Genomic DNA, 13,123 nt, shown 5'->3' with positions numbered 1-13,123 from the left:
CAGTTTTTTTATGTATGTGGGTGCATATAACAAACAAATATAACTGAAATTGAAATGAATATGCATATGATAAATTGATATCAAATAGGTAGAGTTGAGAATGATTTGGGAAAGCTTGATACCAGGTTTGGTCTTAATTGGGCTAGATACTTTTGCCAAATTCTCAAGATGACTAAAGCATTGTGAGTGAAATTTGGTTCATGGAAACCGTGCAGAAACCTATTGCACCTGTGTGTGTGTGAAATGGTGTAATCAACATCACATGCATGCATGCGTGCATGCACACAAGTTTCTGCATGGTCTCCATGAACCAAATTCCACTCACAAGGCTTTTATCATCTTGAGAATTTGGTGAAAGTATCTAGCCTATTTAAGACCAAACCAGGCACCAGGCTTTCCCAAATCATTCTCAACCTTGCATATTTGATATCATTTTATATATACTAGCTTAAAAGCCACACTCTGTGTGAACTTTTATGTTAGCAACTGCAGAGGGCTAATTATGCCTATGGCCCAAAACTAAAGGGAGCAATAAAAATAAAGCATTATAGGTATTACCCTTACCAGTATGGTATTTTCCTTACCTAAATGGTATTACTTAAAATTCAGTTTAAATGAAAAACTTGTAAATTCACAAATTTTTAGAATTATTCTAAAATTTGAATCTTCAACTGTTAGCACATAGCAAATCCTCATCCAGACCTGATCCCAGGGCTGGCTGTTCAAGAACCAAATGAAGGGCAGATTTTCAATCTTGATTCTGAAAAGGTATATGTCAATGTAGAGCAAATGTAGACTGAGATACAGGGGTCCTGGATGGATGGATGGACAGACAGAATTTCGTATTTATTATTATTATAATATATATGTGTGTGTGTGTGTGGGATGGTGTAATCAGTTGAAATATTTATAACCAAAATGTATTTTGGCTACATTGTTTTGCATTCTGGTTACATTGTTTTATATCAACATGAAATTTATCTTTCATCCTCTCATGATTGTTAAAATACATAACAAGTGAAGTTTTGAGAATGATATTATTAGTTGAAGCCCTTGAAGTTGGTATCCAACGTGACCACAGCCTGGTTACTCAAGCCTGTAAAAGAGGAGGATACTCAGCATGCACATGCTTACACATGCACATAAGTTTATATATATAATAAGGGAAATGTTTTTATCAAGGCAACCCACCAAAACTTGGGTCCAAAAAGTATATTGCTTATATCTGTGCCCATACCTAAACTTTCCCTGTCATGACTTTCTAACTTCTCAATTTCTGAATTCCCATGCCTCTATCACCATTCTAACTACATCACTATTAATGTCACTATTGTAAAATATATGAGAGCAGAATTACATATATTTTATTTTTGTGTTGTCAGTTACTCCTCCCCTTGGAACCACTTCCTTTTGTCAGCCATACATTATTCTCAATATCATCTCATCCCATTTTATTTTCCACTGAGACTCACTTTCTTCTGAGTTACATAAAACTTCCATTCCTAATCTTTAACTCTCTCTCATATCTGATAACCTTCTCAACATCCTCTCATATCTGCCACCAATACCCCATCTTATTTTGTTCCTCACTAACTACATTCACTCATTCACTCTTATGTAACTTTGACCTCAATCTCTGTCACTGCGCATCCCTCTCTCACCTCCCTCACTTCACATAATCTCCCTATTTCTCATCTATTTATTATTACATGGTTGTGTTGTACCAATTGTTTTACTGTCTCTTATCTCCTCCTCCTTGATCCATTCCTATTTTTTCACCTTCACTCCTGAACTGATATTCATCACTGACCATGCATTCACCTTTATTCAGTCTGTATTCTGCATTCTCCTCTGTTCCCCCCAGATCCTATTAAATTGTCTCGCCCATGCTAGCATGATAGATGAATGTTTGATGAAGACCAGTGGGAAAGCTTCTGTTAAGCTAAAATTGCTGGAGAAATTTACTGTAGATTGAGTACAAATAACATTTTCCTTAGAGCAATGAGAAATAGGAGTCAGTGTCTATTTCACATTGGATAAAAAGAAAAACGAAAAAATAATGAGAACTTTTATTTTTAACCATATAGATAATCTGTATTTCAAATTAGGAGTAATTTATATCCTTTTTATTGACCTTCTATACTTTATAGGCTATCATTTGAAGTAGTTTCTCCATTTATTCTTCCAAGTAATTCTATTGTCTACAAAATGTGTTAATCATTTAAACAAAGTTTGTCTGTTTACCAATTTATTTTAGACATACTAATGATTATTTACTACTAAATCTTTGAACCAGTTTGTGGAGAAGACATGAAAAACTTTATTTTATTTTTGTAAAACTTTGATATAAATCATCTTGTTTTAAGTTTTGGGGGGGATTTTTTTTATGACTGAAACTAAAAACCTCTAAATACTGAACAATTTGTAATGAGCATTTCTGGTACATAAGAAGACTATTTCAAAGGATATATCAGAATTAATTGTCTTTTACCCAGAAACCTACTTTAATTAATTAACACAAATCTGTATGTATGTGTACATACATATACATATACATACATACATACATACATACATACATACATACATACATACATACATACACACACACACACACACACACACACACACTCTCACACACACACACACATATGTACACACATACATATATGCACACACATACATAGATTGCCAGCTAGCTTTTAAAGTTAATTGTTAGAGAACACCTATCTACAACCAAAATACAGCTACCATCAATACCAAAAAGCAATAACATAATATACACACAACACCATATGCAGAAAACATTCAGCCATTCCCTAGACATAATTGCAAAATAATTCTGTAGTGATATCAACCACCTGAAAACTTGGCTCTGATGAAAAGCAAAAGAATATAAAGCACAAGCAGCTGTCACTCAACAATATAAATATGTTGCACTTAGATAGTATTAGACAGAATAACTAGCGACTAAGTATTAGAATTCTACACCATACACACAAGACAGTATTAAACAGGAAGATTTTTTTAAAAAGTGGCTGTGTGGTAAGTAGCTTGCTAACCAACCACATGGTTCAGGGTTCAGTCCTACTGTGTGGCATCTTGGGCAAGTGTCTTCTGCTATAGCCTCGGGCCGACCAATGCCTTGTGAGTGGATTTGGTAGACGGAAACTGAAAGAAGCCTGTCGTATATATGTATATATATATATATATATATATATATATATAATGTGTGTGTGTATATGTTTGTGTGTCTGTGTTTGTCCCCCTAGCATCGCTTGACAACTGATGCTGGTGTGTTTACGTCCCCGTCACTTAGCAGTTCGGCAAAAGAGACCGATAGAATAAGTACTGGGCTTACAAAGAATAAGTCCCGGGGTCGATTTGCTCAACTAAAAGGCGGTGCTCCAGCATGGCCGCAGTCAAATGACTGAAACAAGTAAAAGAGAGAGAGAGATATAATTTAAAATATTTTTGTGCATGGTCCAGAAACTCCTTCAAAGGTTTTGTTAAGCATTATTATGTTTAATGCTTTACAGGTTTACTGCTAACAAAGCATTCACTGAAAATAACAGACACCACTGCTTCCACTTATAGCAATACGAAAACTTTCAATTACTACATTCTTCTATATCTACATATAAAAGATACTCGATACCTCCTTAAGAATAAACACAATGATTGTGCTGATTCTTAATGATTCCTGGTGAACTATCTCTCTGCATAGAACATTGTGTTTAACATATTTAGCATCTATAATCAAATGGAATATCCCCAGAACCTCTTCTGCATTAACTTTTTATAACACGTACATATATGACCTTCCAGTACCCCTTAAAGCATATGAACTGCCTGCAGCATAGAGGACATAGCAATTTCCTTGCATGTCTGTATAACAACTCTTCATCAACCACCTAGAAACATGTCTTCAGACAAATACTACTATTTCTTTGTGTTGATGGTTTGTTATGGAAAGACATTTGATTTTGCCAGTGTGCAGCCATCTTTGACTCTAAAACATATAACAATTATGTGGTGTACTTTGATTGGTAACCAAAGTGATTTAAAGATTTTATGATTCTTCATAATAATATTAGAATAGCTTTGAAGAATTATGTTCTACAAAAAGTGGTATAACGATGTTATGAACAGTTTCTCATCACTTTTAGATATCATGCATCAAGCTGAACACCATTATTTGGAAGTCAAAATGTATCAGGTCCTTGCCATTAAATGCTATAAGTGAAAAAAGAATCTTTGAGACAGATGACCACTAAATTTGGAATTTAATCATAGCTAATTTACCATAAAAGTAACAGAATTTGAAAAGAAAGCAACTACCTAAAGACATTGAAAAGTCTGTTAGGAAGAACATTCCAAGAAAATAGTTAATTTAAAGTTTGTATGTATTGATACTGATGATGGCAGAGAGATGTAATGAACTCTTAAACACTCTTCAGTACTATCTCACAATAGTTTAAGCTTGGAGTAGTGATTCTTTTAACTTTGTTGTTGTTCCAAGAAGAATTTTCCATCAGCTGTGAATCAATAAAATAGGATTTTTATGCTAACAGTAAGAAACTGCACATTATTTACATTAGACGGATAGTGTCCTCATCTTGTTTGTTGTTACCACATTTCGGTTGATTTATTCTCCAGCCTTCATCAGGTGTCCTAGTAGAATTTTGAACCCAACCCAATATAAATAATGTATGAAATTTCTCATCTCTAAAATATAGAACGGTATCAAGAAACTATAACAACAATATGTCAACCATGAATGTCGAATATCAAACTTAAAGTTCAAGAACAAATGAGGGAAATAATTTGAGTGTTATTTATTAGTTAACTTTATTGTTGTTACTGCCGCCAATACCATTACCAACACCATCATCATTAACTCTGGTGTCATTTTCATTATAATATAATTATATAAATCTGATTCATATTAATGCAAGCATTAATTTTAAAACTAAATTACCAAATCACATTAACTGGGTGTTAGACAAAATATCATATCTTTTTTGATGAGGTCTCGTTACATTGTGCTCAAATCTTGCTGAGTTTTATTCTAAAGTCAATAACAATAAGTACTGGTGATGAAATGGGATCAATATAAATGATTCTACCCTTGAAGATTATTTCCCAGAATGGACAAAAGCTGTTGGCTCTAACCATTACAAAGGTTAAGCAAGTACAAATCTATCTATATATAAACGGTAGTTTGTCTGCCTGTGTGTCTGTGTGTCTGTCAGGTTGTACCCTCACCCTGACCACGGCTTTCAACCGATTCTGATGAAACTTGACACACACATAGCCCAATGTCATAATTCAAAACTAACGCAGCGAAAATTTTGAAAAGTTCCCCCAGTTCTGAAAAAAATCGATAAATTCGACATGGGGTCAAGAATCTAAGCTTTTTATATGCAACGCATTTTCTGTTGTAGTTTTCGCAACTTGCAATCGATTTTCACCAACCTCATGGTGAAGCTTAATGTTACCCTAAGAAACTTAATTCTGATGTTAGTTTTCCATGCAATACCTTACCATCAGAAAAAGTCGATAAAATCATGCCATTTTGGGAAATTGCGTTCAAATTCAAGATGACATCTTTTCGACAATATCTTTCACAAATTGGCAGGAATTTTTTTTTTAATTCACAGCGAGCATCATGTCTGCTCCAAGGAGCTATATGGCCCTTTTTATTCCAATAGGATACTTCATTACTGGAAAAATTGGTTAATTAATCATATGTGGCACACATAGCAAACTGATTTGTGTATTAAACACAAACTGTCTAGGGGACACAACTCGACCTTTTTATCGCCCAAAGGGACAGCTAGGAACATTCGTATACACAGAAGTATTCGAGTGAAGAGAAGACATTGCAACCTACACATGCGCCTTCGTTCCCTAGAGGGAAAGGACTAGATTGGGATTAGTCGTTGCCTACTAGGGGCTCTTACATACCCGGGCAACGCCGGGCTATGCTGCTAGTTGTATTTAAAATTATATTGCTAAAGAAATGTGTAGATTCAAACATTTTCAAAATTCCAAATACTTTGTGAGTATAAATGACATCAATATTTCATGATACTAATAATTCAACTGAATGAACTCAGTTTTGTTTTCATTAAAAAAAAAGCAGAAAGCAGCTGTAGTGCAATGACAAAAATGTTATAAAAGTTGAGAATTTTCTTTTGTTGTTACTAAATGTAGATAAAAAATTTTTTTGTGACTTGCATATAGGAAAAGATATTCTTTACAATTTGGAAAATACAAAACAAGAAAAAATTCTATTGTACAAAACTTTAAATTTACAACTAGTATTGAGCAAATGATGATCTCTTCAAAAATAATGTAGGTTAGATTCTTTGTGAAAATTGCTTCCTTTATATGTTTTAGTATCGTTGGGATAGTAATATGTTTACCTTCATTGTCTTCATAAATTTCAGACTACATATGTAAGAAATAATTCAGAATCACAAACATGTTGTGTCCATACTTTCTATCAGCAAGTATCAATTCCAAAACAATTTGTACTAAATTGATATCTATATAAAATGTGTTTTGTTATTCTCAATATGGACTTATTGACTTTTGTCATTGAGTTATTCAGATGCACAAAGTGAATATGTTTCTGTTCTTGCTATTGTATTTAGTGTTGGAAAGATATATGTGGGTGTTATTTTGATTTTCTTTCTCATTTTCTAATATTTCTCTTGCATAGGCTACAGATTACAAGATATGCTATATTTCTTAATTTTTACTTCTTGACATTTGTTATTTTTAATTTCTTATTTACAAAAAGAGTAGATAGGTGCATTTTTTTTTTCTTTGGCATTCATTTGAAATTATAAAGAGGAGGTTAAAAATTTCCTGTCTTAGAGTTCAGTAGCTGAACTTGATCTGAAAACTATGTGAAATAAAATGAGTGCAATAAACAATGTATTCTAGTAGTCTGAAACTGCACCTACTAACTTTCAAATTGTTTTAGCATTTTGGAAGCTTAACCATTTGTGGTACCAATTTTCATGTTAGTACTTTTGATCTTTACATGTAAGTATAATTGTTGTTCTTATTAGACTAAGTATCCAGAAGTAATGGAAACACACAACACATATAGTATAATTTGTAGCTGTTTCATTCTTATGAATTACTCCTTAGTTGAATAATCTATTTTGTTGAATAATCTATTTGAACCTTGGTATTTATCTTCTATATTTTCAATCCTTTATAAAGGAAATTTACTCCTCCACTCTTAAGCTATGTTTCATCACTTTCTCTAATCAAGCATTTAATAGGATCTGAAAGTCTCAGTACATATGGGCTTGTTAATTTTAATTTCTGTATTCGTTCAGTAATTAGTTGTCGCAAAAAGCAACTTGTAAGTTTTGATTGCATTTCTTTATATGTGGCTCTGAAATTTCGAATATGTTTTTCCTTTTTGTTCATTCTGTTTCACGGCAAAAAAATATTTATAAACCAAAATATATCTAAAATATATTTTACATATTGTTTCAAGAATTTTACTTAAAATATCTTTCTATAATGTGTATCAATGAAAATCTCTAAGACTTATGCTACTCTATGCCTTTTTAGCTACAACCACTTGTAATCAGTAACTTGAGTTGTAACTTTTATAAAGCAAGTTGTTGAATTTAAAACTGATTTTAGAATATAACAAGTTGAAGAAATAGCAAGAAATGTGAACAGTCAGTTGAGCATACCTGTCAACCCCATGCATTTGACTAACAAATTCCTGTAGATCCATGTAGTTCAAAATTCAACACACTCAAATCAAATGTATTGGGAGTGAACAGTATTCACAATGCTTTTAAGTGTAATAGCATATCTAATTTACAAAGCTTCTCATGAAAATAATCTTATTGTATAAAATTGGAGTAGGTGTGCCAAGAGGATTTCTATTTTATGATCTTAATTTTGTAAAATAGTAGTAGTAAAATAGTTGGCTGAAGCAGAGATACAACAAAAAAAATTATATTAAATTAACTTATAAGTTACCAAGTCCATTGTTGACCAATTAATTAAACTATGTACATATAATACACATTCTCTCTCTCTCTCTCATCTTACATACCATACACATGTACATGTAGTACATTTACATTTGTAAATGCATATGTATCTTTGTGTGTGTGTGTGTGTGTATAATGATGCATCAACCACTTAATGTAAAATATCTTAGAATAATTACATTTAAAATACATTGCTCCAATTTTTCTAAGTGACAGTAAGTCATTAAAATGTAAAAAGATAAGAAAACAATTAATAGACAAAGAAACAAAATAATGAAATGGAATCTGGGTTAGTTTCTATCCTTTTGCCTATATCTTTCCTTGTGAAACAGAAATTCAGTTTTGCTTTCTTTTGGTTCATTGAGCATGAAGTAATCAATAATTTCCACTGCAAAAAAAACATCCATTTAGATTGTTCTCACTGATAACTGAACAGACTCAGTCAAATTGTTGATTAAAACCACATTTTGCCAGAATATCTGCTGTTTATTTTATTTATTTATTTATTTATTTATTTTATTTCCAGTCTTTTTTGATGTGATTGTTTTAGTCATTTCCATTTTAAAAATATTTTCCTTTACTCATCTATCTCTTTCCTTTCTTTCTCTTTCTCTGTCAATTATCATTTTCTTTCTTTCACTCATTCTTTATTCAAACTTTTCTCTCTTTTCTCTCCCCTTTCTCTTTTGCTCTCGTTTTGTCTTTCTCTTTCTTTCTTTCTTTCACTTCATTCTTTTTCTCTACTTGTTCTCTTTGTTCCTCACTTTGTCCACTATTTGTTTTTCTCTTTTCCTCTCTCTTATCCCCTCTTATTTTCATTTTCTTTCTTTGCATTTATCTTGCTTTCCTTAAACTCTCTTATTATTTTTCTTTCCAATTCCTTCTTTTGTTTCCTTATTTTTTCCTTTCTGTTTTCTATTTTCACATTTTTTGTACTTATTTTTTTCTGCATCTATCTTTCTTTGTCACTCTTTCCACTCATGCAATTGCTCTTCTGTATATTACTTCATAATCATCTCTCCCTTCTTACTATCCTCACCTTCACACACACACACACATTTCTTCTTTAACTCCCTTAGTGTTGGTTCCTTGTTCTCTCTTTTAGTTGTATAATATCTATATATCTATATCTATCTACAGTTGTGTGTGTGTGTATTTTCATTTAACATCCTATGTATGTATGTATGTATGTATGTATGTATGTATGTATGTATGTATGTATAAAATAGTTTTTTTCCTTCCTTTCAATCTAGAATGATAACTGTTATTTTCCTTTACTTTATCAAACTCTTCCTGTTTCTATCATGTCTTTCATACTTTATCAATGTATCTTGTCTGCTTATCTCTTTCACATGGATTCCTTTTCTTCCTCTTTTTACTATCTGTATTTTAGCTTCCATTTCCTACTATTTTCTCCCCATTCTTACCCAGTTTCTCTTCCTTGTCTCTTTCATGTCTTGTGGTTCATTTCTGATTTCTTTTACATTTACAAATTTCTATCTTATTTGTCTTTTATTTCCATTTTTTTCTTTCTGATTTGCATGTCATATTAATATCATTTATCTACTTAGATAATTTAACATCAACATCTAACTATTGTAGTAGCATAGTAATGACCCTCATTTCATATTTTATTTATCAATATCTCATCAACTTTGATTCATATAACCTACCCATTCTCCACCTGTGTTTCAGATGATATATTATCAAAAGTAATCAGTATAGTTCATAAACTGCTTTGTGTAGCTTAAAAGGAATTTTCCTAACCAAATTTGCTCAATACAGTCTTAATTGGACTAACTTTATTGATCTTTAGATTAATAACTTCATTTTATGAAAAATGATTCTAGTCTAAACTGTGCAATAAGAAGTACACTGAAATTAATTTTTATTTTGTTTGAAGTAATTTCAGTTACTGTTTTTGTAAGGGTATAGGAGTTGCAGCAAATGGAAAAAAAAATCAAACTAGATAGGAGGGTTTGTGGGGAATAATTTTGAATTTATATTTAGTTGTTAGAGGAAAATGACTCCTGTGGAATTTGAACAGTATATTTCTTTTTAAATTTATTATTAACTTGTATTGTGTACCATGACTACTAATGTAGACCACTGACTGAAGATGTTAACTTTCATTCATCAATGTTTATGTGCTAGTAGTTTTAAGCAATCATAATGAATTGCTCAATATTCATTTATCTTACTTAATTCAATTAAACTTTCTCTATTGTCACCATTTACCCAGTAGACACTACACAAAAGAAGTAAATCTAAATGTCTGGAATTATATATATTAGATACATTTCATTTTAATTTTTTTCATTAGATATGTGTTCTCTTTTTTCAATCATTAATTTTCTTCTTTCTATTTTTATCTGCTATTAATCAAAAAAGAATAAAAAAAATTTTCACTTTCTTTATACCATTTCATGCATTCTAAATGAGTTACACTGAATGACATTTAAATTGCTTGTCTACTGTTTGAAAATTTTAGACACTTGGAATGCATTCTTAATTTGTCCACAGATTCAATAACCACCAGTAGACTAATAGTTTTACAAACAATTTCCAATACTTGACACAAAAATCTGCGTTCCTTCGTTGTTATTAATTTGGTATTTCAAGACTCTGTCTGCAAGACAGAATACATCTCCAATAGCTCTTCCATTTCAACCATTATAATATGTTTTACACATTCACATGTGTATGCACTTGAACATACATTTCCACAAGTGTCTGTGTATTTCTGATGACAGTGAATGATTTGCTTCCATGGTGATGAGGACTTCAAATAAGACTGGCATGCACTTCAGTAACTGAATAGGCTAATGTGCGAGGAGGTATCCTTCTCCCTATCTTTTGGAATTATCATTTTTAATGCTTGGGGCTTTTGGAAATTTGTATTTTTATTTGAACGTGTAAAAATAAGAAGTAAAAAACAGAACAAGAATAACAGTGACATGAAGTAAACTATGAAACCATGCTGCAAAATTAACACATTTCTGTCAAAGACAAATTTAATATTCCCTGGTTGAAAAGAAGAGAAAGAATAAAACCTTATCTACATTATTTACATTATTTACTATTGATTGATATTTGTCCTCATCTTGTTTGTTGTTAACACAACGTTTCGGCTGATATACCCACCAGCCTTCATCAGGTGTCTTGGGGAAATTTTGAACCTGGTTTCTCTTCAATCTGGTGTGCCAGTGTTTCTCCTTTCCTTACCCAATGTCTTCGGTGCTTGACATTTTTAGAGTGAACCCATTTCTCGTCACCAGTTACTATTTGGTCCAAAAGAGGTTCATTTATGAGATATGACAGTAAAGAAGAGCACACATTCACTCTCTGCATGTGATTAGACTCGGAAAGTTTGTGATGAACCCATTGACCCAATTTGATGACTTTTCCAATGGCACGCAAGTGTTGATGGATGATTGAATGACCAAATCCAAGCTTCTCTGCTAGTTCCTCAACAGTTACAATGGGATTTTGTTCCACCAGGGTTTGCAGGATATCCTCATCGATCTCTACAGATCTTCCAGGACAAGGCTCACTTTCTAGGCTAGATAAATTTTTCTAGGCTTAAAAGTTTCTGGCTTAAAATTTCTGGAACCACCATTGACACTAGCTTACGCTTACTGTCTGATCTCCATGTACTGCATTAATATTCCTTGCACTTACCATTCATTGCTTTTATTGAACTCATAAGGCAATATATGCTGAATATGCTCCTTTGTGTCTTCAATTATAGCTTTGAAAAAAATAACTTAAAATCGAACTGCACTCTTCAAAACTCACACCAAGAATAAGTAAAAAGGTGAAATTACTACCTACTTTTATAGCAAGTTGATACAGGTAGTTTATCCCGTCTCTCTCCAACTTTTAGCTCATGCAATTGAAAAAATCTGCATTATTTATGGGATCACCTTATATATATATATATATATATATATATATATATATCTTCTCCCATATATTTCTCTTTCATTATTAGTACACAGTACACATATTCCAATTTTAATCACATGTCTATACCAGAATGGTTGGTTCATGGCATTAAGGCATCAGCTGTGTATCTGAACTTATATCTTTAATGTCATGATCCTTTGCTTTCTTTGCAATGTAATGTTAGATATCTAATGAATCCTATTTGATTCATTTCTCTTAAACCCCCACAGACATGTATACATTCAATTATCATTTCTCAATGCTGTGCTGCCTCACACTTTTTATGTTTCAAACAGTCTGCTTTTACATACAGAGAGAAACTATATTGCTTGAAGAGATATTAGCTCCCTGAACTTCATCCATATTTTCACTATAACTGCCAGTACTGACACTAATTAGATGATCTCATAAAACACTTATCAATATTTCTTTTAAACTCAAACTCTTCCTCCGAGTCATAAAACGTTACAATATTACAATGTACTGTGTTATTGCAAACTCTGTTTGTAAACCTGCACAACCTGTTTCTAATTATTTATGAATATTAATGAACATATTGTTTTGAAGAATTTCTTTTTTAATCTAATGTAGAAATTTTGCCAAAACATAATCAGAATCATATGAATAAGAAATATTTCAAATTGAAGAGAATATTAAAATGAGAATATTACTGTAAAATAAATTTTTAAAAGGTGCTAAAATATGTTGTATAGTAAGAGCCAGTGGCATAATTCAAAATGCAAGCTGTTTAAAAACAAACGCTCATAAGAACCAATATTAATGAATAAAATTTGCTCTCTGTCATAGTAAGATGTCAAGGATATTGTTCCCCTGTTCTTAAGGTATTTAAACCAGGGGTGATTTATATAAAAAAAACGACAAAAAACGAAAACAAAAGAAAAACAGTTTTTTTAAACTCCCATGTATTGTCTTTCAAGAAATTAATTCAATGAAATCAAAGTTGTTTGTAAGATCACAAAAATATTTCTAAATTAAGTGCTTGAGTTAGTGTTCATGCTACTTTTTCAAATATTTTAATATTTTACAACTTCTTTCATAAGAATAATTTCTAATATATATTATTTGCTAATACTAGCTTCTTTTTATATTAAATTTCCCATATAAGCCACTGCACT

The sequence above is a fragment of the Octopus sinensis genome, unplaced genomic scaffold (assembly GCF_006345805.1).
Source record: "Octopus sinensis unplaced genomic scaffold, ASM634580v1 Contig18962_ERROPOS3362582+, whole genome shotgun sequence".
NCBI classification, from domain to species: domain Eukaryota; kingdom Metazoa; phylum Mollusca; class Cephalopoda; order Octopoda; family Octopodidae; genus Octopus; species Octopus sinensis.
Note: the sequence above shows the minus strand (reverse complement) of the source record.